General features: G+C 41.4%; 1 long non-coding RNA gene across 1 annotated transcript in view; it reads right to left on the bottom strand.

Moving 5' to 3' along the window:
• Positions 1–475: 475 nt before the first annotated feature.
• LOC122563052 overlaps positions 476–25,115 on the bottom strand; it is a 125,597-nt gene continuing 100,957 nt past the window's right edge. The window contains exon 3 of the long non-coding RNA XR_006315476.1: positions 476–8,240. This is a non-coding gene — a long non-coding RNA (uncharacterized LOC122563052). The remainder of the gene's footprint in view (positions 8,241–25,115) is intronic.

Raw genomic sequence — 25,115 nt, 5'->3', positions numbered from 1 at the left:
TATTACCATGTCCCTCTTTTTCCTCAATCTAGGATTTCCCATTTCTCCCATCCTACTGTGATTGTCAGAAATCTCAGCCATATTTAACCCATTTCCTACAGTTTCCCTCCCAGCCAGAACCGTGATCGAGTTCCCCTTGTTCTCATTTTCCACTTGATCCACCTTGAAAAACAGCACCGAGAATTCCTGTGCAGAAAGACGCCATTGAGCCCATCAAGTCTGCATCAATCTTCTGAAGAGCATCCAACCCAAACCGAGAGCACTACCTGTAATCCTTCATACAATGGCTAATACACCTCGTCTGCACATCTGGATACTACTAACAATTTAACATGGCCCATCTTTGGACTGTGGGAGGAAACAGTGCACCCAGAGGAAACCAACGTAAACACTGGGAGAACGTGCAAACTCCATATAGACAGTCACCCAAGGCTGGGTGAATCAAACCCAGGCCCCTGGCATTGTGAGGTAGCAGTGTTAACCACTGAGTCACCTTACTGACCTCATTTTCTGCTTAGGCACTTTACAGCCTTCAGGATTCAATGTTGAGTTAAATAACTCCAGAGCACGAACACTGGCCTCCATTTTGATTACCCCCATTTCCTCCTATTCAATCCTACCACTAATACTATTGCACATCTCTCTTTTTGACTTTTACTCTGTGCATCCTTGCCATCTGTTCCACTCGTTTCTCCACCTCCTTTGTCAACAGCATTAAAAAAAGCACTTCAGTGTTCTTCAGTTTCGAAGAAGTCTTGCAATGTTAACTATGTTTCTCTCACCACAGATGCTCACAGACCTATTGAGGTATCTCAACATTATCTGTTTTTACTTCAGATTTCGTCTGCAGTATTTTGCTTTTGTTGAACATCTTTGTTTCCTCTTACTGAGCCAATTTTGGATGCAGCTTATTTACTTTTCTGACCAGTCTGCCATGTGGGACTTGTCAAATGTTTGACTAAAATCCATGTCAACAACATGAACGAAAGTGCCCCCACCAATCCACATCTTCCAATCCCAGAAACAAATAAGCAGTGGAAATGGAAAAACTTCGAGGACACTTTCAATAGATGACCAATATTGGCTAAATAACCTTTTACATTCAGACTAAACTAAACCATCATTCCCCATTGAAGCACACCTCCCAAGCATTATTTGTAGATGCAAGTAGGTTGCAGCTCTGGATCTGTGCTACTCCTGCTTCACTGAGGGTGCTCTGTATATTATTTTTCTAATCTGTATATTATTTTTCTTATCAACCTGTTCAGGGACTTGAACCTGGGCCTCCTGGTCAAGAGGTATGATAACTATCATGGGAACATAGGTGCGCAGGCTGATCTGCATAAATATTGTATACAACCTCTCTCAGCTATCTTTAGTTTCTAGCATTTACACGATCAATAGTGCATTTCTGTTTGGCAGCTATTTTGACGTTCTTAGGGATTCAATTTTTATTGATCAAACCTCCCATTTTTTACTGCATTAAAATGCCAGCTACACATGTAAAAGTGTATTAGGGCAGTAGAATTGTTTGGACTACAGTGGCTATCTATATGTGTATATATGTATTCATATTACACAGAAATTAATTTTTACATGACTGGATCGGGACAAATCATAATTATACACTCCAGAGTAATCAGTTCTTGCTCCTGATGTAAATTTTCATTTAAAATAATTATTTTCATGGGGTGTAGCTATCACTGGCAGGACCCCAATTATCCTTGAGTTGAGTGATTTGTTGGGCAGTTAAGAAACAACCTCAATGCTGAGAATCTGGAGTCACATGTAGACCAGACCTAGGCGAGGAGGCAAACCTGAGGGACATCAGTGAACCAAATGGATGTTTACAATACAGTACTAAGTTTCATAGGGACCATTACTGAGACTAAGGGCTAGATATTAAATGCCGCCACTGGGTGTGTTTTAGCTGTTGGTGGTCGTGGCATGCAATATAGAAAAGTTGGCTTTCAAATGGTCAATTAATTCTAACATTATTGCTGCCCACGTCATAATGCTGCTGACATGGGCAGTTGGATGTGATGGGATTCACAATTCTTTTCAAGCAACTAAAATGGTTGTTGGGGGGTGGGGGTGTTGAGGAGGTTTGCTGTCATTGAGAAGTGCTTTCTGCTTTTGATCCTTTTGGGCACACTCACTGAGAAGATAGCACCACTCTTCCCTTCCCATCTAAATGTTCTTTAAAATTCACTGCACCATCCTTCTCAGTCCTTAAAGCACCTCCGCCCCAAAGCCCTTGAATTTACCTGGATCGAGAAATCCATGGGGCTTCGTGCATGGGTCCACCTACAGTCCCAACTACAAAGCACTAACACTGGTAGAATTTCTGAAGCAGGGATCTCCTTCCTGAAATAGCTAGAAGTATCAGTTGGAGGTTGTATAGGTCACCCACAACATTTTAACAAGCCAGTTGAACAGACTGCACAACCCTACCCAAGTTTTCAAATCCATACTTCTTTCGCTACTTTCACCTTTAATCTGCCACCAGCAAGTCATCAATGTTTCCAATTGATGAAACTGCACACACTACAGACCACCAAAGGCAAGGGAGACAATTCCACATTGTATTAATTGAGCTTAAATTCCACCAGCTGCAATGGTGAGGTTTGAACCTGTGATCTTAGATTACTAGTCTAGCAGCAATGCCCCTACTTCACCATCTCCCCTCCTGTAGGCCAAAACACAAATTAAGAATGTATTACAAGATTCTAACACAAACCACGGATACACCATGGAAGTTCAAACAATGTTCCCAATTCAGGTTAATTTATGGGAAATGACTGAAATTGCACAGAACATTCCAAGCACAGTTCAGGCTGGTTCATTATAAACACACAACAGTAACAAAATTACAGATGGTGATCTTGTGTATCTACGAGTGAGAAAGGCACAGTTAAAGCTGAAACTGCAAATTTGTTGATCCTTCGTCTCCTTACCTGCTGGTATGATGATTTTCACAATTTTTGATTAATAACTGTGATGTTAATATCATAGTTAAGTTCAGAAAAACATCTGCAGATGATTACTGGATAAAATTTCCATTCATGATGTGCTATGCTTGTGTAATTACAGGTCTTGTATCTTTTTATGATGTTGTCCCCTGATTATAAAGTGTGGATAAACATCTGTTTTTGAATCTTATGAACGCTATAGAAAGACAACCATGCAACATCAATATTAGAAACTAAGTACTGACCGTAGAAACTGCATGTATTGGAAACAAGTAAATGGTGTGATTTTGGGTATCAAATGCAATTGTCTTCGTGACCACAAGAATCAGTGAGCATAATGACCAGAAGCCTTGGTTAGTTTTTGACCATTTACAGTGAAACCTAATGTGTGTGCCTGAAAGTAATCAAAAATAATCATGATACCCTATAACTTTAAGTAAATAGTTTTCAATGAAAGTTGATATTTATTTGGAGTGCAGTGCTGGTTTGAATGAGATCCTATATATTACTTTCAAGTATAAGAAATATTTTTCCCTTAGAAGATAGACTTTTGCCTGATCTTTATTCTAAATCTTTTTTTCTGGAGAAAAATGTAGGTCCACATTTTCTAAATGCCTCAGAACCTTTATTAGAAAATCTCACTATTTTCTATCTTTTGAAGTTAATAGTGCTAGTGATTTTCTAATCAGCAAGCAGCTGCTTGTGAGTTAATGAAACTTAGGAGCCATGTACCAAGGCCACACACGTGGTCACTGTAACACAACTGTGAGTGTGCAGAAGAAAAGACATTACATTTTTGATTGTCAATGGCATTGGAAAATGTATCCCATCTTCTTTGCAATAAATATTGCTTATTTGGACTGAAATATTTAATTCAACTTTGTGCCTTCTCCACGTATTCACTCAAGAGGAAATAGTGCATTTGTGATATTGTTATTAAATTAGCAGTCGGGTAACACAGGCTAATGCTGCGGGGTGTGGATTTCAATCCTACCATCATTTGAATCCAAACAGGATGTTAAAAGCTAGTTTAATGGTGGCCATGTGAATGTTATTTAAAATCCATCTAGAGTGCCACTTTGAGTAGATTAGGATTACTTTCATTAGAAAGACAGAGATAGAGGGGGAATCTGATTGAGGCCCACAAAATCATGAGAGGTATAGACAGGATGGATAGCAAGAAGCGTTTATCCAGAGTGGGAGACTCAATGACTAGGGGTCACGAGTTCAAAATGAGAGGGGAAAACTTCAAGGGAAGTAGGCGTGGAGAGTTCTTTGCGCAGAGGGTGGTGGACGCCTGGAATGCGTTGCCAGCAGAGGTTGTAGAGGCGGGCACGATAGTGTCTTTTAAGATCTATCTGGACAGTTAAAAGAATGGGCAGGGAGCAGGAGGGTACAGATCCTTAGAAAATAGGCAGCGGGTTTAGATAGAGGATCTGGATCGGTGCAGGTTTGGAGGGCTGAAGGGCCTGCTCCTGTACTGGAGTGTTCTTTGTTCTCATTTGAGGACTAAAATTTATTGTTTTTACTGAGTCTGGCCTACATGTGACCCCAGACCCACAGCACATCGGGTGACTCTTAACCACCCTCTGAAATGGCTCTAACAAGCTAATTGGTTCAAGGGCAATTACGCATAGACAATAAATGCTGACCTAGCCAGTGATATTCTCATCCCATGAATTTAAAACAGCCTTAATTTTATTAAAAATTTCATATGAAAATTTGACAAATATATCTGTTTGGGTGAGAGGAAGAATCTTATTTAATGAGTTATGAGGATCCTGAGCCTGAATGGATGATTGATGCAATTTCTGTAGTAATTTTCAAAAACAAATTGAATTAAACTAAAAATACTGCAAGGAGAAAAGCTTGTAGTGATACAGGACGAGAAGAGGGAATGGGGACTAATTGGATTGTTCTTCAAAGGAGCAGGCACAAGAATTAATTGCTGAATGACCTCATTTTGAGCTAAGCGATTCAATGATTAGCTTCTAATAAGGAATAAATTAAATTAAAGAAAACAAATGATTGAAGAAATATCTTTAAGCATTTCCATAGAAAATATTGGAATTCGATAGTAACCATTTTTGTAATAGTCTCCTTCCCCTTGGGATACACCACGCTGCATCATGTATCCAGCAGGAAGGCTCTGCCTCCTAAACTCCCTACAGCGCTGCATTGAAAATGACGTGCAGGGAAAATGACGTGCAGGAATGGAGAAGGATCTGCCCTTTGAATTAGTTGGTTTCTGATTTCTGGTTGTCTTGCTGCAACAAATGGTGTTATGTAATGTCAAGCATACAATGTCACATGTCTGAAATGTTTTAGACTATGGAAACACCACATTAGGAGTTCTTGTGCACAGTGACAATGTCCCTACCTGTGGGCAAGAAACTCTGGGTTCAAGTCCCACTTGTTGACCATGAAGGATGCATTTGTGAATTCGCCAAATAGATTAATTCTCAGTCTATAAAAAATTTGAATGTGTCTGCTGTAGGTATTAACAGTAGGAAATTCTCTGAAACAAAATCACTTTAGGATTTTTCCCACAAGTGTGGACCAATCCAAAGGAAGTCCATGTCCTTAGAAATGAGGACAGGAGTCAAGACAGACAGACAGGACACCATCTCAGTCAGAATTTAACAAAAACTGGTGTGGTTGAAAAGGTTTTGTTATATTTACAAAACTGCTTGATCTCAGCTAACATTGGTTCATACATCATAATTGGCCTCAGTATCCTTGAACCAAAGAGGCAAAATTCAATTAGTATTGCTAATTCTGCCCAATATCCCAAGGATATTGCTGTAAAACTGTCCCACATGCACATAACATTGTCAGCTTTCATAAATAAATCTTTTAAACTGTTAAATAATCCTTCTCTTGATGTCCTCTAGTTCATGTCACTGGACATAAAGTTGAAGATAGTTCTCGACTCAGCTTCAGGCCATTCACAATTACTGCGTCTAATTTTAGCAGTCTATGAGCAGTGCTAGATAATGCTGCAAAGATATAGTAGGTTAGTCTGCTTCAAGAGAGAGGATGAAAACTGAAAACGATCTTTCAGCTGAATTCACAAGTTCAAAACCCAATACATAGATTCAGAGTCATGTAAATTTGTGGCAGTTTCTGCTTTTATTTCAGAGTTCCAGCACTTGCAGATTTTCGTTTTACTCACTGCGCAGATTTTCACTTCATGAATGGATACTTGAGTTATTTAAGGTTGCTTGGACTCCATGGAGCTGTACCTAATGATGAGCAAATGCTTCCAGGAATGAAGATGGAGAGGTAAAAAATGTAATAGAAAGGAAGGGAAAATGTTTACAAATATAATCAACTAAATTAAACAATTAGAGATATAGAAACATGAGAAGTACATGAGATTACTTTAAGTAATTCTTACTATATGCTATTAAAAGCAGCTGTGTTCCTCAGATTACACTTTGAGTTGTGACAAGGTAATTATAAATTACAATATTGAAATAGGCCATTCAGCCCAACTGCTCTGTATCAATGTTCATGCCCTGTACAAGCCATTCTTCAGCTAAACCAACCTACTTCAACTAAGAAAGATGTTCTGCAAAGCATACCATCAAAGAAGGGTTTAAAAGCAAATATATAGTCTTGATTTTTCTTTTTTTAAAATACATTTATGGTTCAGCTTGACTAGTTTTTCAGCTCTGCAGGTACCAGAAATGCCCTTCAGCCTGTCAAACTCATGGAATATGGAAAGTGCAAGCACAACAGAGATTACAGTCTGTTCCAAAGTAACAAATGGTATTCACTGAAACTGACAAATACTGTACTTACTGAATCCCTTTGCCAGCTTTAAAAGCTGCTGCACAGCAATAAATTTTTTTTTCTTTACAATTCAAACATCCAGATGTTGCAAAGTAAGATGAGGTAATTGTGGAAAACCAAGGTGTCACTGCCATCACAATTAATCTGTTTAAAATTAAAAGCAAACCTGGTGCCCAGCTCATATGTTTTGGTAGGACTATGTAGCAAAATCATGACATTAACCTGAGGGTGAGATTCTCAATTGCATTGTGACTCCATGGGGAGATCAAGCTGAAGCAGTTAATAAACAGCATTTGAATGCCAAGATTGTGTCAAAAGCCTTAATGCACTACAGTAATAATTGGTGTTTAATGGCATAATCTGGTAACGTCTGCACTGCAGATTTCCAATAAGGCTGCCAACTCTCCAGCCATTAAAAAAATCCACTCGACATTGCAACAAAATAATAAAGGCGCTTAAAAAGAAAAATAAAACTTTTTTTTGAACATCTTCACTTCTTAGGCATAAAATATTAGAGCTAGGAGAAAAAGGTCATTTGACTAGTCTGTTGGACCTGTGAGCCATGATGAAACTCCAGGAATACATCCAACAACAATTGGCAACTTTATCTTCCAGTGAGAATGACAGGGCATAATGCATGCGATAGGAATTACAGTGCAAGTCCTCCTTTGCTAATAACAAGGAAGAAGATATAACCAAGACATATCACAATTCTTAATTTTAGAAGGTGTAATAAAACTAATATTCCTTTATAAATCAATGGCAATCGGGCATTGCTAGTGCAAGCATAGTTGCATTCCTTCCAACATGGGAAATAATTCCAATATGTCCAGTACTTTTTTTTTAAGAAAATGTAACTGTGTTTAAAACATTACCAACTCTCCATCTCCATAAGAAATATCAAATGAAATTAAATATTCAGATTAAGTTGCATTCTTCAGGAAAATATTTGGATACTCCAAGCTGATATCTTGAAATACATGGATCTGTACAAAGACAGTAGATACTAGAAGATTTTCATGATTTGTGGCATTTTTCTTTTGAGTGGAATTGTTGACACATAAACCATGTATTCCTGTCATAAATTGTGACAACCTATTTCCTACAGGCTGTTTATGCAAAACAGACATTAATGCACACGCCAACGGGTCAGCAGAACAGTGGTCTTTCTTTCTAGAAGGACAATGTCAAATGCAGTCTATCTCATACCCCTGATGGTTTGTTCATTATTATGAAGCAAGAGCCTCATGTTGGATTCCAAGAGATACACTTGGTCCCCTTTGTAAGTGGGGGCCCTGTTGAGTATTTCATAATCCTTAGCCCATGTTTACACGGATGTTTCCCGTTCAGAGCCATGTTCTTCCTTCTTTTTCTTAGAATTGCAAAAGCCATGGAGTCCACAGAAGCAGGCAAAAGTGAACTGGGGCATCACCTATGAGAGTCAGTGCATGGTATCGCACAAACGTTGATCTGAAAAATAAATTGAAATATTTTCAGGATTTGAGAGAAATATGTGGGAAATAGTAAGGACAGGATAATTAATGGGAATCTTATAGATACCAGCTAATGTTCTGATTTTGCTGTACCTTTACATGAGATCTTTGGTGATATCCCCAAAGGCTGCTGTCTTTGCCTATCTCTCTCATTTCAGTTTGATATGACAATCTCTTCAAATCAGAGTTGTAAGCCGATAGGCAGGAATTCCCTTCCAGCAGCTCTAAACTTATATTGGGGCTGTTACTGCGTCCTGAGGCTGCACCAGAGGAGACTACTAGGATGTGACAGTCAATTTTGGTCCCGTTTTTGATGTGGATACATGCTTAATTGGCCCAGAGATGGTTTTGGTAATGTGTTTATTTGGTAGCTTAGGCTGCTCAGCTGTGTGAATGGAGGTGGATCTGTGCAACTATGAGTCTGTTTTAAGAAGGCATACACTTCATTACCTTGTGTTGGAAAGATGTCTTAGGAATGGCAGAGGTCTGGAACCCAAGGTGAGGGGGGGAGGCCCTCACTACTTGAGGTCACTATTGGTCATTCTCCCTGCTGCCACAGATGGAAATGCAAAGTGTGAAGGAGATATATGGAGACTGCAAAGAGATATGGACAGATTAGGTGAGCGGACAACATGGTGACAGATTGAGTATTACATGGAGAAATACGAGATTATTGAATCTGGTAATAAGAGAGAAGCAGAAGGTGCAAACTATTAATGTTCAGAGGAATTTGGATGTACTCATAACAGAACGCAGAAAGTTAGCATGCAGGCAGAGCAAACAATTTGGAGGGCTTATGGCCCTCTGGCCTTTATCGCAAGGGGCCTGCAGTAAAATCTGCATTGCTAAAATTACCACAGTATTTGGTGAGTCCATTGTGTTCGGTTTTGATCACTGTATTTAAGGAAGGATTTACTTGCAGTGGAAGCAGAGCAACTAAGGCTCACTAGATTGGTGCCTGTCAGATGATGGAGCTGTCAAGAGGCTGAGTAAATTGGGTCTAAAATATATGGCATTTAGAAGAATGAGAGGTGATCTCATTGAACTGTGTGTGGTTCTGAATGGTCTGGCGGGGTGCACACTGAGACATTCTTATCCTGGCTGGGGAATCTAAAACACAGGGCTTCAGTTTCAGGATAAGGAGACCAATCATTTAGGACTAAAGTAAGGAGAAATTTCTTAACTCAAAAGCTGGTGAATCTTTGCAGTTGTTGACTCTAGAGTGTTGTAAATGCTCCATTATTGAGCATAGTTATGGCTGAAATAGAATTTCATATCTTCAGGGGAAAAAGGGATATGAGGAGTGGGTGGGCATGTGAAGTTGAAGCTGAGGTATCATATTGAATGGCGAGATGGCTTGGCAAGCCATTTGGCCTTCTCTTGCTTCTGTTTCTTATGTAGTTTGCATTGACCCTATGGTACCTGGATGACCCAATGGCACCTGGATGACCCAATGGCACCTGGATGCCCATGGCTAAGGCCCCTCTGTATTGTTCACCCTTTAATGCAACCCACTGAATTCCTAGGCTGACCATGACTGGCTCTCAGCTGTGTATTCACCTGATGCCTCTGCTCTGCCCCAGTGTACGTAGCCTGTGCTACCCCATAAAATCCAAACATGCCCATCACTGAACTCCTAATAAGTTCTTTATTGGCTTAGTTAATGTACTGGGCAAGATCCCAAGGCCATTCTCCCATACTAGGCAAAAATGAGGACTGCAGATGCTGGAGATTAGAGTCAAGATTAGAGTGGTGCTGGAAAAGCGCAGCTGGTCAGGCAGCATCCGAGAAGCAGAAAAATCGATGTTTCGGGCAGGAGCCCTTCATCAGGAATGGCTCCTACCCGAAACGTTGATTTTCCTGCTACTTGGATGCTGCCTGACCTGCTGTGCTTTTCCAGCACCACTCTAATCTTGACCCCATTCTCCCATACTGTCCTGGTGAAACTCATTGGCATCAGAAATGGCATGATGGCCAAGGTTGGTACATTGGTCAATTGCCTCCCCAACAAGACAAACATTCTGCCCAATGTTTCTGTACAATGTCCAACTTCAGAATAAGTCACTTCAAAATTATTATCTGCAGATACAAAGTTTTTATTTAATTTTTTTATCACAGCTTTTAAATTTACAAAACAAAGAGATGTTATTTCATTATAATTTGATTTGATTTTACTTTGAAAAAAGCTGAAGCTAGTCCACCTCCTCAGTAATTTACAAAAACAAGCACAGGTATGATGAATTTGGGTATAGTATTGGAGTGGTTATGTAATGGATTAGCCATCCAGATATCAGCGCAATCTACTGCAACTCATGCTCCCTGAGGTTTGGCTTCTCGTATAAGCGTGCAGAAATTTTTAATCAACCTGTTCAGACACGTTATGACATATTTGGTACTTTAAATCAGAGCTCCTGGGCCAGAGGTATGACATTTACAACGGCTTCATGAGCACCTTCTGTAAGTTTGGGCGGCATGGTGGCTCAGTGGTTAGCACTGCTGCCTCACAGCACCAGGGTCCCAGGTTCAATTCCAGCCTCGGGCGACTGTCTGTATGGAGTTTGCACATTCTCCCCGTGTCTGCGTGGGTTTCCTCCCAAAGTCCAAAGATGTGCAGGTCAGGTGAATTGGCTATGTTAAATTGCCCATAGTGTTAGGTGCATTAGTCAGAGTCATAGAGATGTACAGCATGGAAACTGATCCTTTGGTCCAACCTGTCCATGCTGACCAGATATCCCAACCCAATCTAGTCCCACCTGCCAGCACCCGGACCAAACCCTTCCTATTCATATACCCATCCAAATGAATCTTAAATGTTGCAATTGTACCAGCCTCCACCACATCCTCTGGCAGCTCATTCCATGCACGCATCACCTTCTGTGTGAAAACGTTGCCCCTTAGGTCTCTTTTATATCTCTCCCCTCTCACCCTAAACCTATGCCCTCTACTTCTGGACTCCCTGACCCCAGGGAAAAGACTTTGCCTATTTACCCTATCCATGCCCCTGATAATTTTGTACACCTCTGTAAGATCACCCCTCAGCCTCCAACGCTCCAGGGAAAACAGCCCCAGCTAGTTCAGCCTCTCCCTATAGCTAAAATCCTCTAACCCTGGCAACATCCTTGTAAATCTTTACTGAACCCTTTCAAGTTTCACAACATCTTTCTGTCAGGAAGGAGACCAGAATGGCACACAATATTCCAACAGTGGCCTAACCAATGTCCTGTACAGCCACAACATGACCTCCCAACTCCTGTACTCAATACTCTGACCAATAAAGGAAAGCATACCAAACGCCGCCTTCACTATCCTATCTACGTGCGACTCCACTTTCAAGGAGCTATGAACCTGCACTCCAAGGTCTCTTTGTTCAACCACACTCCCTCGGACCTTACCATTAAGTGTATAAGTCCTGCTAAGATTTGCTTTCCCAAAATGCAGCACCTCGCATTTATTTGAATTAAACTCCATCTGCCACTTCTCAGCCCATTGGCCCATATGGTCAAGAACCTGTTGTAATCTGAGGTAACCCTCTTCACTGTCCACTACACCTCCAATTTTGGTGTAATCTGCAAACTTACTAACTGTACCTCTTATGCTCGCATCCAAATCATTTATATAAATGACAAAAAGTAGAGGACCCAGCACCGATCCATGTGACACTCCACTGGTCACAGGCCTCCAGTCTGAAAAAACCTTCTACCACCACCCTCTGTCTTCTACCTTTGAGCCAGTTCTGTATCCAAATGGCTAGTTCTCCCTGCATTCCATGAGATCTAACCTTTCCAATAGTTTCCCATGGGGAACCTTGTCGAACACCTTACTGAAGTCCATATAGATCACATCTACTGCTCTGCCCTCATCAATCCTCTTTGTTACTTCCTCAAAAAACTCAATCAAGTTTATGAGATATGATTTGCCACACACATAGCCATGCTGACTATCCCTAATCAGTCCTTGTCTTTCCAAATACATGTACATCCTGTCCCTCAGGATTCCCTCCAACAACTTGCCCACCCCTGAAGTCAGGCTCACTGGTCTATAGTTCCCTGGCTTGTCCTTACCACCCTTCTTAAACAGTGGCACCACGTTAGCCAACCTCCAATTTTCCAGCACCTCACCTGTGACTATCGATGATACAAATATCTCAGCAAGAGGCCCAGCAATCACTTCTCCAGCTTCCCACAGAGTTCTCGGGTACACCTGATCAGGTCCTGGGGATTTATCCACCTTTACGCATTTCAAGACATCCAGCACTTCTTCCTCTGTAATTTGGACATTTTGTAAGATGTCACCATCTATTTCCCTACAATCTATATCTTCCATATCCTTTTCCACAGTAAATATTGATGCAAAATACTCATTTAGTATCTCGTCCAATTTCTGCGGCTCCACACAGTGGGTTGCTCTTCGGAGGGTCAGTATGGGCTTGTTGGGTTGAAGGGCCTGTTTCTACACTGTAGAGAATCTAATCTGCACAATCAGCCGAATAACCCAACATCTGAAATTCACAATCTGGTATCACAGAGCTATGAACAATGACATTGAGGCATTGAAAATAGCCATCCAGACCAGCAAAACGGGCTGCTTTATGAATGATCCTGTAGGTGCAGTAAGGTTCTCTGGTGATTATGGAATTGAGTGAATAATCTAATCGTTGTACGTTTAAGTCCAACCATCGGGTGGCATGGTAGCTCAGTAGTTAGCATTGCTGCCTCACAGCGCCAGGGACCTGGGTTCAATCCAACCTTGGGAGACTGTTTGCGTGCAGTTTGCACATTCTCTCTGTGTCTGTGTGGGCTTCCTCCAGGTGCTCTGGTTTCCTCCCACAGTCCAAAGAATTGAAGATTAGGTGATATGGCCATGCTAAGTTGCGCATAATGTTCAAGAATGTGTAGGTTAGATGCATTAGTCAGAGGTAAATTTAGTTTAGGGGAGTGGCTCTTGGTGGGTTACTCTTCGGAGGGTCAGTGTGGACTCGTTGGGCTGAAGGACCTGTTTCCACACTGTAGGGATTCTACGGTAAATTGTGAAATTGAACTAAACGTTGAGAGTTTTCAATATAGCATGTGAACAATCACGTAACTTCCTGGATCATAAGAAAAAACTAGCTGGTTCAATAAGGTGGCCTACAAGAAATATGTTTGTATGTATTTTTATTTGTGAAGTGTAAAAGCTTCAAGTAGGTTTTCACAGGAGCTATTTACCGCAAGTTAATGTTGTTATATAATGCAGTTGCTTTGAAAGGATAGAGGTGACTGCCTCTGGAAGGGGCTAGTTAGATCATTTCATTCAATTACACTTATTCGATTGTTAAGAATCATGTAACTTAGGTCAGCTTGGTATCTGGATATAGGTTTCCTCACTGAACTGGAAGGTTCACTTTCAGACGTTTTGTCACCATACTAGGTAACATCTTCAGTGAGCCTTCAGACAAAGCTTTGTCCAGAGTCTCACTGAAGATGTTACCTAGTATGGTGATGAAATGTCTGAAAATGAACCTTCCAGCTTAGCGAGCAAACCTGCATCCAGAATCTCAACTTGAGCTACAAACCTTCTTAAAACTTGCTAGCTTGGTATCTCTTTGGAGATGTTCTCTTGTAACGTGTTATCTATCATACCATGGTATAGCATTGTGGTAACTTAACAATGTGTCTTTTGTGCAGCGACTTCCACATGGTTATCCTCACTATTTAGTATTTGGGGTTTCTTGTTTAAAATGAACAAGGTAAGAGGCAGCAAAGGAGATCTCAGCAGAACCAGCTACCAAGTGACAACATCTCTTACCAACAAATTTAATCTCAATGTTGGAAAGTGGAAATATTGATTAACTTTAATAGGTCTAATGTAGCAGTAATATCCTCAACCACTTCAGCACCATGTCCTGTAACTTCTACCAAATCCCTTTACCTCCTTGCAGTCTAGACATTTAACATAAGCTTTTCAATAACATGATATTTGAATGCAGATGGCCAAAGACTGTGACGCAGGGATTTTTTATTCCACTGGCATCAGATTGGAAGGGAAATTAAGGATGTCTATGTAGTATGTGCATGTAATTAAGCCTGAGGAATCCTTTTGCCTATCTGCTTCATCTTCCCATCAGCTTTCTGTCCGTCATCAATGCCACACTCTACCCACCCATGGTGACCCGATGACCCAATACGATTCCATCCCTGTTTGCCTGGAGTGAAAGTTGGGTCTAATGAAACCCATTAAGGTGGATCTGCCGCTCTGTCTACAACCTGCTCCAACAGTGAAAATCAGCCCCTCAGAGTAGCTCCCAAAAATAATACATGTGATATTAAAAAAAAATATGTAATTAGACTTTCAAAAACCACGACAAGCACAAAAAGTTCCAAGAAGGAGATACTGTTGCAATCTAATGCACACCTCTTCTGCCTTTTTGGGACGCAGTTCTGCCAAACCTGCAGACACAGTTTCTGTAAATCAGTGGTTTTGAAATCAATACAGTTCTGTAATGGTGAGTTTGACAGCTCTTCCTTCATAAAACAAGTGTTTGTCTATAAATATTACCTAAACATTTATGATTAATTGTGGCTTTTCTTTGCTGAGACCTTTGAAAATACGTTTGACCCATTATGATTGAAAAATACTGACTGTGCTAATACAGGGCTGGAATAGATCTTTGACAGTATTCTGAGATCAATAGATGTGAAGTTGGAGGAGCACAGCAAGTCAGACAACATCGAAGGAACAGGAATATTGACATTTCAGGCCGGGGCCTTGGGCAACTGTCTGTGGAGTTCGCACATTCTCCCAGTGTCTGCATGGGTTTCCTGTAGGTGCTCCGGTTTCCTTCCACAGTCCAAAGATGTGTAGGTCAGATGGACTGGCCATGCTAAGTTGCACATAGTGTCCAGGGAAATGTAGGTTAGGTGGATTAGCCATGGGAAATGCAGGGTTACAGGAATGGAGTGGAACTGGGTAGGAGACTCTTTGGAGGGTCAGCGTGGACATGATGGGTCAAATGTTCTACTTGCACACTGTAGTAATTCTATGAATATCAACATAGAACTGCAACTGAGACTCACCATCCTGATGCACTTGTATATTATGATCTGCCTGTAAAGCACATAAGACAACACTTTTCACTGTATCTTGGTACATGTGACAATAATTAATCAAATCAAGTCAAATCCAGCATATCCCTCTCTTTGGTGAATATTGATGTGAATTTGTTAAGGACCTCATCCACTTCCTCCAGCTCCAGGCATGAATTCCGTCCTTTGTCCTGAGTGAATCTATCCTTTCCCTAGCTACCCTTTCTCTTTATATACTGCATGTATAAAATGCCTTGGGATTTTCCTTAATCCTTTTTGCCAAAGACATTTCATGGCCCCTTTTAGCTCTCCTCATTCCTTGTTTGAGTTAATTCCTACTTTCTTTGTATTCATCAAGGGCTCTGTTTGTCTTCAGTTTCCCAAACCGCATTTTTCTTTTTGACTGCGCTCTCAATTTCTTTTGTCATTCAAAGTTCCTGAATCTTGCCGCCCTTACCCTACATTTTCACAGGAACATATTGATCCTGAATTCTAACAAACTGGACTTTTAAAGATTCCCACATGACAGATGTTGATTTACCCTCAAACAGCTGTCCCCAATCTACATTGTCCAATTCCTGATAAATATCATGGTGATTAACTTTACCTCAATTTAGTACTTTCACCTGAGGACTACTCTTATTCTCATCCATTAGTAACTTATAACTTTCAGAATTATGATCACTCTTCCTGAAATACTCCCCCACCGAAATATTGATCACCTGGCTGGGCTCATTCCCTGATATCAGGCAGAGTATGAGCTCTTTCTGAGTTGGACTATTCACACATTGTTTAAAAACAACCGTCCTGGACTCACCTTACAAGCTCATTGCCCCCACCCTACACATACCACCATCCAAGCCCCTGGCACTAAGCAAGTTCCAGTATTTGGGGAAGTTAAAATCACCCACCACATTGTTTTTATATTTTTCCATAATTCATCCACACATCCAATCCTCTAGCACCCCATCACTGTTGGGAGGCCTGTAGTACAATTCCATCAAGGTGATTGCCCTTCATATTCCTGAGCTCTACCCAAAAGGCCTTGCTGGATGAGCCCTCCAAGGTGTCCTTCCTCAGTACAGTCGCGATTTTCTCCCTTCACAGTCACACAACTCCCCCAACACTTTTACATCCCTCCCTATCTCACCTGAAACATCTAACTCTGGGATCATTAAGCTACCAGTCCTGGCCCTGTCTCCACCAAACCTCTGTAATAGCTACAACACAGTTATACAGAGGAATCTCGATTATCCGAACGAGTTGGATGGATATCAACTTGGATAATTGGAATCAACTTGACCTCAAACAAGGGAAGCCATACTGATCTAATGCCATGCTCTGTCAGAGATTTTTAAAAAAATCTATAATTTTGATGAGTCAGCTAATTAAACAAACTAATCTTTGCATTCTGCAAATTGCAGGTTAAATTGAGAAGGACTAAACCCTTACCATCACATAAATATATGAAACCCCAACATTAAACAAGGTCCTGAACAGTTTCTACAATCACAAGAGTATTTGTCAGTTTCGATGAACTCAGTGTCGCTATAGAAAGACAGAAGCATCGCCTTGCACATGTGTTTACTTTCTCTGCCATTTTTTTCAAGAACGGCCCATTAAATTGATGGGAATAAACACTTACTTTGCAAAAGGCAGTGTATCTAACCCTTACGTAAAAATTAAAATCCAGTCGTTGTTGCTTGAGGTGCTTGTGTTTCTTTGTTTTTGCCAGCGTTTTCACACCTTCTTCAGTACAGGTAATCCGAATACACTTCCCTCTTTGATGTGATGTTTTAATGCAACCTTGAAATCTTGTTCGGATAATTCGAAATTCAGATAATTGATGCTCGGATAGTCAAGTTTCCTCTGTACACAACAATCCTAGCTCTAATGTCATTTGCCTTTCCTGTCACATTCCTCCCGTTACAACAAATACATTTCAGACCGCCAGTGCTGTTGCGTTCAGTTACCTCCCCCTGTCTGTTCTTCCTCATAAGTCTTATTGGCCTTAGTCTCTGACTCTTCAGTCATTCAATAAGATCATCTGTACCAACCCACCTCGCACTCCATTCCTCGATTCACTTTCTCCCAAAAGTCGACTCAGCTCAGTCTTGAATATACTTGAAGAAAAAATTCCAAAAACTCATAATCCTTTGGGTGAAGAAATTATTTATCACCAATTGTAAATGGACGACCTGTTATTCTGAGATCTCTTGATCTTTAAGACCCCAAGGATTAGACCGTCTAACCCGAGAAACAGCCTCTCAGCATGTACAGCTGTTAAACCCTCCAGGAAATTTAAATATCTGAATTGTAGCACTTCCTATTTGTCTAAATACTGGGAAATATAGGCCCACTGTACTCAATCTATTCTCAGGAGACAGCTCTCTCTTGTCCCCAGAAATCAATTTGTACCTCTCCTCTGCACCATGTATCGTGCATTCCTTTTAAGTGTGATCAATAAAAAAGGTTTTAAAAGGAGAGGGAACAATACTTGAAAATATGCTCATGGATGTGATACTGGAGGTTGTGCCCACTGAAGATTATGTCACCTTTTACTCAGCTGTTCAAATGATTTCAAGAAAATTGCCAGCAAAAAATGATGGAAACATAATTTCTAAACTATGCATGTGAGATAAATAAATAATTGAGGTTAAAGATTAACATTTTTCCAAAACGTACATACTTACATTTTGTGTATTTCACAACAAGGTGGAACGAAAATACTTGAAACAAATTTATGTTCATGCCTTTGCTTCTGAAGTACAGGAGTCAACGGTGTTGAAAGGTGGTGCTGCACAAAATGTTCTGATCGACATGCACAGGTAGTCAGAATAGTCTATTTTAGCATTCTCACAGTTCCTCTGCATCACACAGTTTGGCATGTGCCTGCTGCTGCAAAGCTACAAAAAGATCGTGGCTATTGCCAGCAAAATACTAAGAGACAAAGCAGCTTATTGACAAGAGCTTGGAGATCTCCCTCCCTCCCCACCCCACTCGCCAGCCTTCATGACCTCCTCCATCATCAAATTCATCTCAAATGGCTCAATGTCTTTGTATGATTTAGAGCACTCTGTAAAGTTGCAATATCCTCCCTGTTGGTTTCAAGAATTGCAGGAATTATTTTTCTGAATATGCCTTGGCTAGTCTCAGAAATTTGTCTCAGGTCTTTTTGTACGTAGGCGCTACATCCCAACGATTGGCAGAGTGTACCCAACCACATGTTCCTTTGACCATTCACAGTGGGCTGCATGCCAATTATGCCTGTGCTTGCAAGTTTTAGAAAAGCATATCTACGATTAGAAGTGCTTTTGGAAACTATTTGTTAAATATCCAAAATATGCTAAGCCTTACACCAGAAGCTAATTTAAGATCATTGTAGAGTCATAGATTCATACAGCATGAAAACTGACGCTTAGGTCCAAAGAGTCCTTGACGAACATAATCCCAAACTAAACTAGCCCCACCTGCCTGTGCTTGGCCCATATCCCTCCAAACATTTCTTATTTATGGACTTATCTAAATTTTGTTTAAACTTGACTGTACACATATTGACCACTTCTCTGGAAGTTCATTCTGCACAAGAACCACTTTCTGTGTAAAACAAAATTGCCACTCATGTCTTTTTAAAATCTTTCTCCTCTCACCTTAAAAATATGCCCCCAGTCTTGAAACTCCCCATACCAGGGAGAAGATACCTGCCATTCATCCTAGCTATACCATTCAAGATTCTTTAAACCTCTATAAGGTCACCCCTCAACCTGCTACACCCCAGAGAAAGAAGTCCCAGCCTATCCAGCCTCTCCTTATAACTCAAACCCTCCATACAGAACTTGTTAAAAACCAGGCGTGAGGCCTTCAGATCAGGAGACCCACTCAAATATAAGGAATCCAAGTATGACCTTCACAGAGCCATTAAGACAGCCTTTACCGATCCAAACTAGAGACCCAGACAGACACCCGGCGACGATGGCAAGGACTGAATGACATCACAGGTTCTAAAAAGAGACAGTGCAAGATAGCAGACGATGACATATCCCTCCCTGATCATCTCAACGCCTTCTATGCTTGCTTTGACCAAAAGTTCAGCAGAGAGGTAACACCTATTCCGAGAAATCCTGACAAACCTATACCAACAGTCACTGCAGCAGAGGTCAGATCGGTTTTCCTTCATGTGAATCCAAGGAAAGCAATGGGACCAGACGGAGTACCAGGCCGTGCACTCAGAGCATGCGCAGATTAACTGGCTGAGGTCTTCTCGGACATCTTCAACCTCTCCCAGCAGCAGGCCACTGTCCCTGCCTGTTTCAAGAGAGCCAATATCATCCTTGTGCTTAAGAGGGCTCATGCAGCATGTTTCAATGACTACCACCTGTGGCCATAACTATGGTGGTCATGAAGTGCTTTGAAAGTCTGGTCATGGCATTAATTAACTCCAGCCTCCCCACTACCCTTGACCCACTCCAATTTGCCTATTGGACCAACAGATCCACGTCAGATGCCATATCACTTACCCTTCACTCCTCCCTAGAGCATCTTGACACCAAGAACAGCTACGTAAGAATCCATTGACTACAGTTCAGCCTTCAACACTGTTATCCCCTCGAGACTGATTACTAAAGAGACTGATCTTGGACTAAGCCCCACTCTCTGCAACTGGATCCTCAGCTTCCTGACCCAAAGGCCACAATCAGTGAAGATTGGGGACAATATTTCATGGTCACTAACACTCAACACTGGAGCCCCTGAGGGGTGCGTACTCAGCCCCCTACTGTACTCTAAGCCCCACTCTCTGCAACTGGATCCTCAGCTTCCTGACCCAAAGGCCACAATCAGTGAAGATTGGGGACAATATTTCATGGTCACTAACACTCAACATTGGAGCCCCTGAGGGGTGCATACTCAGCCCCCTACTGTACTCACTGTATACCCATGACTGCATCGCCAAATACCAGACTAATGCCATTTACAAGTTTGCTGATGACACCACCATAGTCGGTCAAATGTTAGATGGCAATGAAACAGACTACAGATGGGAGGTGGAATACCTGGAAAAATGGTGCACAAACTAGCTCTCAATGCTAGCAAAACCAAGGACGCATTATTGATTTTCGGTAGAATATTACTCATGCCCAGCTACACATTAACCGCACAGAGGTGGAACAAGTGGAAAGTGTCAAGCTCCTGGGAGTGGTCATCAACAACAAGCTTTCTTGGACTCTTCATGTGGACGCACTGGTTACAAAGGCCCAATAACATCTCTTCTTCTTCAGGCAACTGAGAAAATTTGGCATGACAGTGAATACCCTTGCCAACTTTTATAGGTGCACCACTGAGCGCATTCTGTCTGGATGTATCACTACCTGGTACAGCAACTGTACCATTCAAGATCAGAGACGGTTACAGAGAGTGGTGAATTCGGCCCGGGCAATCACAAAGACCAACCTCCCATCTATAGAATCCATTTACCAGGCCCACTGTCAAGGAAATGCTGCCAGCATTCTCAAAGATCCATCCCACCCTGGCAATGATTTTCGACAATCTCTACCATCAGGGAGAAGGTACAGAAGCTTGAATACACACACCAGCTGATTTTGAAACAGTTTCTACCCTACTGTTGTTAGAATACTGAATGGCCTCACAAACTCTTAACATTCGCCTGTACCTGTGTTTTTGCTTTTGCCGCTGTTTACCTATTATTTACTTATCTATGCTACTTAACCCTGTAATCTGCCTGTATTGCTCGCAAGACAAAGCTTTTCACTGTGCCTCAGTACAGGTGACAATAAATTCAATTCAATTCCATTCCTGATAAATCTCTTCTGAACCCTCTTCAACTTAATAATATCCTTCCTATAGCAGGGCGACCAGAACTGGACACATCATTCCACAAGAAGCCTCGTCAATGTCTTGTAAGCCTCAACATAATGTCCTAACTCCCCAACTCAAAGGTCTGAGCAATGTATGCAAGTGTGTTAAATGTCTTCTTAACCACTCTGTCTGTAGGTGATGGAAACTTCAAAGAATTATGTACCTGAACCTCTAGGTTGCTCTATTCTACAACACTACCAAAGGCACTACCTTTAATTGTATAAGTCCATTTTGCTAAAATGCAATACCTCGTATTCTTCCAAATTAAACTCCATGTGCCACTCTTTAGCCCATTGAACCTATTGATCAAGATCTCTTTGTAATCCTCGATAAGCTTCTTCACTGTCCACTATGCCATCAATTTTAGTGTCATCCACAAACTTACTCACCTTGCCTTCTATATTCTCATCTAAACCAGTTTTATAACTGACAAACAAAAGTGGACCCAGCACCAATCCTTGTGGAATACTGCTGGTAGCAGGTCTCCAGTCCAAAAAAAACCCTCTAACCCCACTCTCTGTCTCCTGTCATTAAGCCAGTTTTGTACCCAATTGGTAAATTCACCCTGAACCCGATTTGATCTAACTTGACTAATTAGTCTACCGTGCAGAACCTTGTCAAAGGCTTTACTAAAGTCCAAGTAAACAATGTCTGCTGCTCTGCCCTCATCAACCTTCTTGGTTACTTCATCAAAAAATTCAATCAAGTTTGTGGGACATGGTTTCCCTCGCATGAAACCATGCTCAAAATCATCATTTAGGCTCACAGTGACCCATTTGCATGTGCTTGAAGCTGGGTCAAGAATGTAATGCTGGAAATGAACCTCATTCCTGATGAAGGGCTAATGCCCGGAATATCGATTCTCCTGCTCCTTGGATGCTGCCTGACCTGCTGCGCTTTTCCAGCACCACACGTTCGACTCTGATCTCCAGCATCTGCAGTCCTCACTTTCTCCAATGTGCCTGCAGCTGAATTGAATTGAATTGAATTGAGTTTATTGTCACGTGTACCAACAGTGAAAAGCTTTGTCTTGTGAGCAATATAGGCAAATCACGGAGTTAAGTAGCATAGATGAGTAAATAATAGGTAAACTGCAGCAAAAACAAAAACACAGGTACAGGCGAATGTAAAGAGTTAGTGAGTCCATTCAGTATTCTAACATCAGTCAGGTAGAAGCTGTTTTGAAACCAGCTGGTGCGTGTGTTCAGGCTTCTGTACCTTCTCCCCAATGGTAGAGGTTGTCGAAAAACATTGCCAGGGTGGGATTCCTATATAAATACATAGCATTCTGGAGACAAAAGGGAATTTGTATGTACATTGCATCTTTTTTTTAAAAAATGGGGTAATGGAGAGAGCCAATGTCTGGTGCCATATACTCATGGCAATGCCCTGACCAATCAGAGAGAGAACCAATCTCTGCTGCAACATCCTTATGGCAACACCCTGACCAGTCAGAGAGAGAACCAATCTCTGTTACAACATCCTCATGGAATACCCTAACCATAAAGAGAGAAACAATCTCTGCTGCAACATCCTCATGGCAACACTCTGACCAATCAGAATCTACCTGCCAGGTCTGAGAATTAAGACTGATAGGTAACCATATTTTCTGCATGTCAACGTTAATGATAGCTCACCCAATTAGCACCTCCTTCTTATGTTGCATAAAATGGAGTTCATTTGTTCAAGCCTGTTTCTTGTGTTCTAGTTCTGATGAGTTCAAAACAAAAAGCTTTTAGCAATGTTTAATTTCTGTACTGCCATATAATAATTCAGAGCTTTATGGGATTTACAATGGTGCAAATTAAAAATGGTGTTATGTCTTTGAATGGTGTGGCACTTTGCATCTTCTTATACATAATTGGAATCTTTGACAGCATTGGCAATCCAAGGTCACAGCAGATTCTGCAAGTACCATTAAATTCTATTACATTTAAAACAGTAATAAAATGGGTCCAGCACTGAAGGAAGACTATCATCTCAATGCCAGTTTCTCCACAAGAACAGCTCACCTAATCTTACTCCTACATAGCTCTGAAATTGTTTTCTCTTCAGATAATTATTCAGTTGGGACAGGGAGAGCTGAGCTGAGAAAGGACAGTGGCAGCAGGAGATTAAAAACTAATGGATAAGAGTCCCTTCTATGTTGCTCCCTGTCAGAGCCGAAATGCGAGGTTACAGGATAACAGATAGGTGATTGGTGAGAAAGATGATTGTCCAAGTGGGTTAAATCAGGAGACAATACTATTGGCTAAGTGCATAGCTAGGAAGTTCACTTTTAAAGTATTTAACAGTAATATTGGTTAAATACATAGATTAGAGATAGTGAGGTGTTGCAGCTGTAGTGTGTGGGATACTGGTGTGATTCATGCTGACCACATCATAAGAGTTGGCTGTTTAAAGAAATTCAGCTCAGAGTTGATGAGCTGAAGTCTGAGCTGCAGACTTTGTGACAAATCAGGGAGTGGGATCTACCTGGGGTGCTGTGTTTCAGGAGATAGTCATACTCTTTAGATTAATTACATCAAATTTGGTCTGTCATCAGGCACAGAAGGGTATGTCTGAAGGATAGATAGGTATGGGGATCCAAAATTTAGCTTTGGAAGAGCTTCAGCCAGTACCTTGTCCAAATGGTGCGAGGTTCTTGCTCCTGGTGTAGATGAGGGAACAGACTACAGGGAGGATGAGTGAACTGATCACAACACCATGTACAAAGCACCATTCTGGTGTGAAGAGGATGACAAGAAAAGAGAGGTACAACAAAGAGATGTTGGAGTGCAGGCTCATAGCTCCTTGAAAGTGGAATCGCAGGTAGATAGGACAGTGAAGGAGGCGTTTGGTATGCTTTCCTTTATTGGTCAGAGTATTGAGTACAGGAGTTGGGAGGTCATGTTGTGGCTGTACAGGACATTGGTTAGGCCACTGTTGGAATATTGCATACAATTCTGGTCTCCTTCCTGACAGAAAGATGTTGTGAAACTTGAAAGGGTTCAGAAAAGATTTACAAGGATGTTGCGAGGGTTGGAGGGTTTGAGCTATAGGGAGAGACTGAACAGGCTGGGGATGTTTTCCCTAGAGTGTTGGAGGCTGAGGGGTGACCTGATAAAGGTTTATAAAATCATGAGGGGCATGGATAAGATAAATTGACAAAGTATTTTCCCTGGGGTGGGGGAGTCCAGAACTAGAGGGCATTGGTTTAGGGTGAGAGGGGAAAGATATAAAAGAGACTTAAGGAGCAATGTTTTCACGCAGAGGGTAGTACGTGCGTGGAATGAGCTGCCAAAGGAAGTGGTAGAGGCTAGTACAATTGCAGCATTTAAAAGGCATTTGGATGGGTATATGAATAGGAAGGGTTTGGAGGGATATGGACCGAGTGCTGGCAGGTAGGACTAGATTGGGTTGGGATATCTGGTTGGCATGGGCAAATTGGACTGGAGGGTCTGTTTCCATGCTCTATGACTCTATGACTCTATAACAGTAATAGAGGGTAGCATACATACTAGGAATAAATACTGTTCTTCGCAGCAAGGACCGGGTCCCAAAGGTTGCATTATCTACTTCGTGCCAAGCTTCACAACATCTCTTTTGAGCTGGAGACAAACTTGAAGTGGGAGGGGAAGGATCCAGTTGTCGTGGTCCATGGAGGTACTAATGACATTGGAAAGAGGTTCTGCTGAGGAATTACAAGCAGTTTAGGGTTAAAGTGAAAACCAGAACCAAAGAGGTGATTAATCTCAGGATTCCTACCTGAGCCACATGAGAATTGGCATAGGGTAAATAAGACTGGAGAGGTAAATGCTTAGCTCAAGGATTGGTGAGGGAGAAATAATTTCTGATTCATGGGGAAGTGGCCCCAGTGCTGGAGAAACAGGGAGCTGTTCCATTGAGACATGCTTCATTTGAACGATGTTGGAACC

The sequence above is a fragment of the Chiloscyllium plagiosum genome, chromosome 26 (assembly GCF_004010195.1).
Source record: "Chiloscyllium plagiosum isolate BGI_BamShark_2017 chromosome 26, ASM401019v2, whole genome shotgun sequence".
Lineage (NCBI taxonomy): Eukaryota > Metazoa > Chordata > Chondrichthyes > Orectolobiformes > Hemiscylliidae > Chiloscyllium > Chiloscyllium plagiosum.
The sequence above is the reverse complement of the archived record's forward strand: the minus strand, read 5'-3'. Positions and strand labels throughout refer to the sequence as shown.